This window comes from Hyaena hyaena, unplaced genomic scaffold (genome assembly GCF_003009895.1).
Source record: "Hyaena hyaena isolate Hyena2069 unplaced genomic scaffold, ASM300989v1 scaffold_93, whole genome shotgun sequence".
Taxonomy (NCBI): domain Eukaryota; kingdom Metazoa; phylum Chordata; class Mammalia; order Carnivora; family Hyaenidae; genus Hyaena; species Hyaena hyaena.
In genome coordinates, this window is record NW_024080724.1 from 518,168 (window position 1) to 524,817 (window position 6,650).

Below are 6,650 nucleotides of genomic sequence, written 5' to 3' on the forward strand. Positions count from 1 at the left end.
AGCCGCCACGGTGCAGGGAACACTGTGCTCTACTACATGAACGTCCCCTGCGCTGGCGGCTGTCAGAGGAGCTGGCTTATAGACCTGCAACTAGGACCTGAGATGCACCCAACCAAATGAATTGCAGGAATGAGCTGAAAACATTTGTTTATTGCGAAACAATGAACTTAGCGCACATAATTGAGTTCACAATCTGCAATTATATAAGGAAGAAGACAGAACAAAGAATTAGACACAAAGCACACGGTGCAGCCTGTGTTCTTTAGACCTGTGTAATGGCTCTACTTTGATCCACGTTCTACCATGCGCTTTTACCTGGATCCCTTAGCATTCCTAGGTCACCTTGACTTTTATTTAAAAAGTTTATTTTTATTTTTAAAAAAACGCACAAGTCATTATCAATGAGCAATATTCTGACGTACAAGATGTGACACACAGTTTTACATCCTCTATTGAGAGCCCTGAGATCAGGTATAGCTTTCCCAGAGCTCTGTGGGGGTCCCAGGATACAGAGCCCCGGGGCTGGGGGGCCTAGGGAGCCCTTCTCTTGATGGAAATCTCCCCCCTGAGAAAACTCTCCAAATGGACTCCTGCTGACTCCCCAACTTTCCTGAAGTTTTGAGCTTATAACTCGTGGCCTGTGGCCATGGCTTTCTGGAAGTAACACTTGCATGGTGCTTTCTTAGAAGATACAGCCTTGCTACTCAAAGTGCGGTCCTTGGACCAGTAGGCTTGACACCCTTTGGATGCTGGTGAGAAATGCAGGTGTGTCCCACGTTACTGAACCCAAACCTTCATCTTCACAAGGCCCCCAGGGGATGCATGCACATGCTGCGGTGTGAGACCACTCTCCAAGTCCCCTCCCGGGCATTAATCTCACGCACAACATCCGCATGGAGGCTGAGACTGTCATCTTCTACACAGAGAGGAAACTGGCTCCAACAAGCAAAGTGATCCGCCCAAGGTCACACGGTTAGAGTGAAACCCAGGCTTCTCAGACCTACTGAATCCAGGAAGGGCTGATTGTGCTTTTACACACAGACTAATTGAATCCCCTCAGCCATCTGGAGGTACCACTATTACTACCCATTTCTCAGAGGAGGAAAACGAGGCACAGAGAAGTTAACTTGCCTAGGGATGCCACACCTTGATCTAGACCCAATATAGGTATAGAATTGACCCCTTAGAAGCCCTCAGCAAATAGATGCTCTGCAGGGCATTCCTATCCACCCAGGCGGAGCAGACCCCACATGACGTTCAAAGCTATAAAGCCTGGGTTCGAGTCCTGCTGACACGACTGGGGGCTGAGAAGACAGATGAGCTCATCTCTGAGGCCTTGGTTTTCCTGTCTGTAAAATGGAGAGAAAAGCAAATGCTGTCTGGCAAGGCTGTGGTGAGGAGTAAATGAGACCATAAATACGGGAGTGTGTTGTAAACTGTAAAGTGTTGTGCACATGCTGCTCACTGGCTTTATTCTCCAGGGACCCTGGCACAATGGTGGAAGAGGAAGAAGCTTGGAGAATGGGGAAGTTGCAGTAGGCGGAACTTCGGGGTTGTCATGGGAACCAAAGCTCCAAGGCTGATCAAGGCAGGAAATACCATCTGGTTTTAAACACCAAAAAGCCTCGACTCACACTGGACTTATTTCTGTAAACAGCAGAATTAACATCATCCTCTAGCAGTAATGTCAGCCCGGAGCAACCTAGATAACGTCTTTCTGCTGATCTCCCTGGTCAGATCCAGACAAAGCACCTAAGGAACTCCTTATCCATTAGCTGTCACTTCTAAAAACAGAAAGGTGGCAAGTCACTTAGTAAACCTGAACTTAAATGGAAAGAAAAGTTGCTGGGAGATGCATGCCCAACCCTCCTAGGCTTTGCAAGTGCAGAGGGAAGGCTGAAGGTGCAAGTGCAGAGGGAAGGCTGAAGGTGACAGCAGTGGTGGGGGGAGGAGGGGCTGGAACCCCAGGCAGAGCTGACCCTGGAATGGTGCTTAGAGCGTATCTCATCTCCCCTCCAAATTCTGAGCGAGGAAACAGGTCCAGAATGGGATGGTGCCTGCCCAAGGTCACAGCAAATCAGGGACAAAACTGAAACTTGCATCTTAAGTGTCTGAATGGTAAAGTCACTGTTTTCGTTCTTTGACGATCGCTACCTCCTTTGGTATTTGCTCCAGCGCTGTCATGCTGCTCCCCGGGAACCACAAGACTGGGGACTTCTCCGGTTCCCCGTGGGCTCTGCGAGATGAGAAGCAGAATGTTTCTTGAGTCCTGCACCTCCCAGGGATTCGACTCAGGAAGCCATCATTTCTTTGTTGTTTTCTTGGGAGCAACAAGATTTCTGTAAACCCCATGAGCCCAAATGAATTGGGATGAAATTTTCAAAGCAAGAGGGTGATGCCTTTGAGGTTTCAAAGTCTAGAGGACTATCTGGCTTTCATTGCCGGCTCCAAATTCAGCAGAGGTCTTCTGGGAACGAAGGCTTTTCTCGTGACTGGGGGGGAGGGGGGTGGGGGAAGTGCGCCGGGAATCATCTGAGCTTAGAGCTCTGCTGCCGTGTAGACGGGCTTACCTTCTCGGAGGAGCCTGTTTTCCCAGGTGCACCGTGAGGAGGGTCCCACGTGACCGCTTCTGAGGTCCCTTCTGGCTCTGACATTCTGTGACTAGCTAATCACTTTTTAAGAAAGGAAAGAAGACACATTGCTCCTAGAGCCAGCCTGGTACACGGTTCAGCAGCTGCCATGGACCCAAGGAGAGAAGCATCGGCATTGGCCCTTCAGCTGCTTGCTGTCTGGGTCCCGGGTTTTTCCTGTGAATGGGGCTCAGCTAGAAAGAGTCTCTATCCAGCCTCAAAGAGAGGGGACATCTGAGACCACTGTCCCCAGTCATAGCTCCAGGACCCCCAGCCTAAGCTGGCAGGTGACACCTAGGGGCAGCAGTGACATCGAGCATGCCTATGGCTGTGTTTACCCCAAGTCACCCCGCCCCAATTTCAGAACCTTCCCAGGTCCTGTCCTCAAGCGCCTCTGTCCTATGTTGGCGCCCCCAGGTTACAGGTAGCGTCTTCTCCCGGCAGTGGGGCAGGGGCTGGGGACCTGGGACATCTTGTGGCTCCACAAGCCTAAGGGGAAGCCTCACTCCCTGGGATGGCCCTGGTTTTTCTGGATCCCGTTATATTAATGACAAGCCGCATCCCTTGGGGCCGTCACCCACCTTCTGCCCCTTGGGGTAGCCCCAGTCTTCCCACCCCTTCCCCTGCTCGGAGCCATAGGAAGCACCTCAGTGCCATCTCGAGGGAGCCCCCAAGCCTCAGCATCTGGGTTTGGGGAGCCCCGGGTCTGCCAGGGCTACAAGGGTGCCTGAGCGGGGTGAGGAGGGACGCTCTGGGCGGCACCGTCTGCAGTTGGAGGCCCAGGGCAGGGAAAGCGGGACTGTGGCTCATTCATATTTCCCGGGAGCTACTCTGTGGCCTGAAAGAACTTGAGAGCTGCCTGAGGGAAGAGCCAAAGCCCCCACCCCAAATAACTCCATGCTTCTGCTGTTTCGAAAGCTCTTCGCCACTTCCCAGGCGTGATCTGAAATGGGCCCCGTGTGTGGAGAGCAGGGAGAAGAAGGAAGGGAGAGGAAGAGGCAGGCCCCCCAAACAGGTAGGAGGCAGGTTTGATAAGCAACAGAACTTACATAAGGGGCTTGTCTTGGACGCCCTGCAAGACAAGTGGATCTCCGCGACCGCCCACCACCCGTTAAAAGTTTATACGGAGGCCTTAACTGGGTTAAGTCATATATACATCCAGATGGCCTTAACACCACCTCTATCCCAAGGCTATGTGCTTGGAGCAGGCTCTGGGAGTGGGGAAGGCAAGTGGCACCACAGTGCAAGGATAGGGGAGGGGCAAGGAGCCTCTCGAGCTGGGGACCAGGGGTCAACCAGCGGTCACGTCCCCTCGGTGACCTCCTACGACAGTTTCTAGTCCAACTAGGGGCAAGGGCATAGCAATCCTACCTACATGTTTAAGCCTGGGAACAGATTTAACCTCTCTGCACCTCTGAATCTCTCAGCCTTGCCACCTGTAAGATGTGGATACTAAATTTCTCTCCCAGTGATGGCTGGGAAAATTAAATGAGAAAAAGAAACCTTAGTGCTTAGTACACAGTAGGTGCTTTAAAAATCTATAACAATTGCAGGGGCGCCTGGGTGGCTCAATTGATTAAGGATCTGACTCTTGATTTCAGCTAAGGTCGTGATTTCATGATTTGTGAGTTCGAGCCCCACATTGGGCTTTGTACACTGGCAGTGCAGAGCTTGCTTGGGATTCTCTCTCTCTCTCTGCCCCTCCTATGTACTATCTCTCTCAAAATAAATAAACAAATAAAAACCTCTATCACTAAAAAACAAAAATCTATAAAAATTGCACAAACACTTCATTTCCACTCTCTAAAGCTTCTTTGGAAAGAATCCATGGTAAATCCCATTTTCCAGGTTGGGGAAAACTGGGCCTGAAGGAGCGGGGTGACTTGCGGGGAACCCCAGATCAGCCACATGTTGGAGCGGGGTCTGTCCGACATGTATCCAAGTTCCTTCTGTCTCCTCGCAACCAGGAAGTGTCCAGCTCTCTGAATGCTTTAAAATGAGGGGCATGAAAATGAACTTGAGATGCTTATATTTCCTCGAGACACAGCACCTGAGAAAAGTGAGAACTGAGAAATGCCAACTCTCAATTTTCTATTTACTTCCTTTCCTTACAGTTTCCTGATAGGGGCCTGGTTTGGAAACCAATTTTGTTACATGCGTCTTTCCTTCATATTCCGCCTTGCTATTTGCAATTGTGGTGTTGTTTGTGAAGACAATGTCTAGTATGTTCTCTGGGAAGTTGACACCCAGAAAACAAAGGTTTCTTTAGCGATGAAATACACAGCCTGGGAACAGAGCAGAGAACATCTCCCTGAGACAATAGCTCGAAACTGGGCCACCGAGGGAACCTGGAGGAAACACCAAGTTTCTTCCCCTATCTCAGCAGTCGCACACTTAGCTAATTACAGCACCGCCGGGAGCCACGACCCACCCAAGGTGATAGCTGGCAACCTGTAGGTTTAACTTCGGCAGAATTAAAGATTTCTTTTTATTAAAAAATTTTTTAATGTTTATTTTTGAGAAAGAGAGAGGCACAGGGTGTGACTGGGGAACGGGGCTGCAGAGAGAGAAGGAGACACAGAATCTGAAACAGGCTCCAGGCTCTGAGCTGTCAGCACAGAGCCCAATGTGGGGCTCAGACTCATGAACCATGAGATCATGACCTGAACTGAAGTCAGACGCTTAACCCAGGTGCCCCCACTAAAGATTTCTTTAAAAAATGTTTTTAAGTTTATTTATTTAATTTTGAGAGAGAAACAGAAAGAGTGAGCAGGAGAAGGGCAGAGAGAGAGGGGGAGAGAGAATCCCAAGCAGGCTCCACACCGTCAGCACGGAGCCCGATGTGGGGCTGGAACTCACAAACCGTGAGATCATGACCTGAGCCGAAAGCAAGAGTCAGATGCTCAGCCGACTGAGCCACACAGGCACCCCTACAGATTTCTTTATAAATGAAGGTCACCAAGCTGACAGAGGGGGAAGACATATTTTCAAAGCCTAGATCTGACGAGGGGCTCATAAGGGGTTACGAGCTAGATTTATCCAAGAACTATTTGCAAACTGGGAAGAGGCCATTTCACAGAAGCAGAATCTTGTAGAAGTCTATGCAGAGATGCCCAATCTCACCGGTCATTGAGAAAAACCCAGACTACGACAGCACGATTCGATTTCATACCTGTCAATTTAAAAAATGAGAAGAGTGGAGAATGCAGAGTGTCGTTAAGGATGTGGGCTGCGTTAAGCTGGCACAGTCATCTGGAGAGCAGTCTGGCAGATTTTCATGACATTGGGTATGTGCCCACTGAGGAGCTGGCCCCAGGCTGGGTGCCCTGAGATCCATGTTCCTTGTCCTGTCCTGCTCTGTACTGTGAGGCTCTGGTCCCCGCAGAGGGTGTTTTCCAGGTTCCTTGTCAGCTGACTCCCACTGAGAGGCACTGACGGGAGGTTGGAGGGCGGAAGGGAGAAGCCAGGGCATCTCTCGTCTTCTTCTCAGCCTCAGGTGGTGTCTCCAAGCAGCAGCTGCGCCTCCTTCCAAGGGGCCAGGACTGGTGAGTTATGACTCCAGCTTTCCCAGATAACCTCTCCCCTGGCTGGTCCTCCAGCAGCACTTTCCCACTGTTGCTAATTTCTGGCTGCTTCACTGTCCCCATGTAGCTTCTCAGCCTCTCCGTTCTGCAAGTAACCGATTCCCTGCCTGCACGTCCCTGAGTTTTAAATACTACTCAAGCTGCTTCTGTTTCCTGGTGAGACTGATTCACATCCCAGGATCCGCGCAGTCCGCAATCCTAGGTCCGCACTTCAGAGCCACGCCCCTGCAGGTGCACACGGAGAGATGTCTAAGAACGTCTACAGTGTTTGTGAAAACGGACAGGAGGAGGGGGCATGGCCACCCACTGCCAGAGGAACGGATATTGTACAAGGGTAGGTAATGCACGATGTGTAAGCACATTGGAGGGGTGACCATGTTGGGGGTTGGGGGAGGAATGGGGACCCGAATGAAGCGGAAGACAGAGCAGAAGCGTG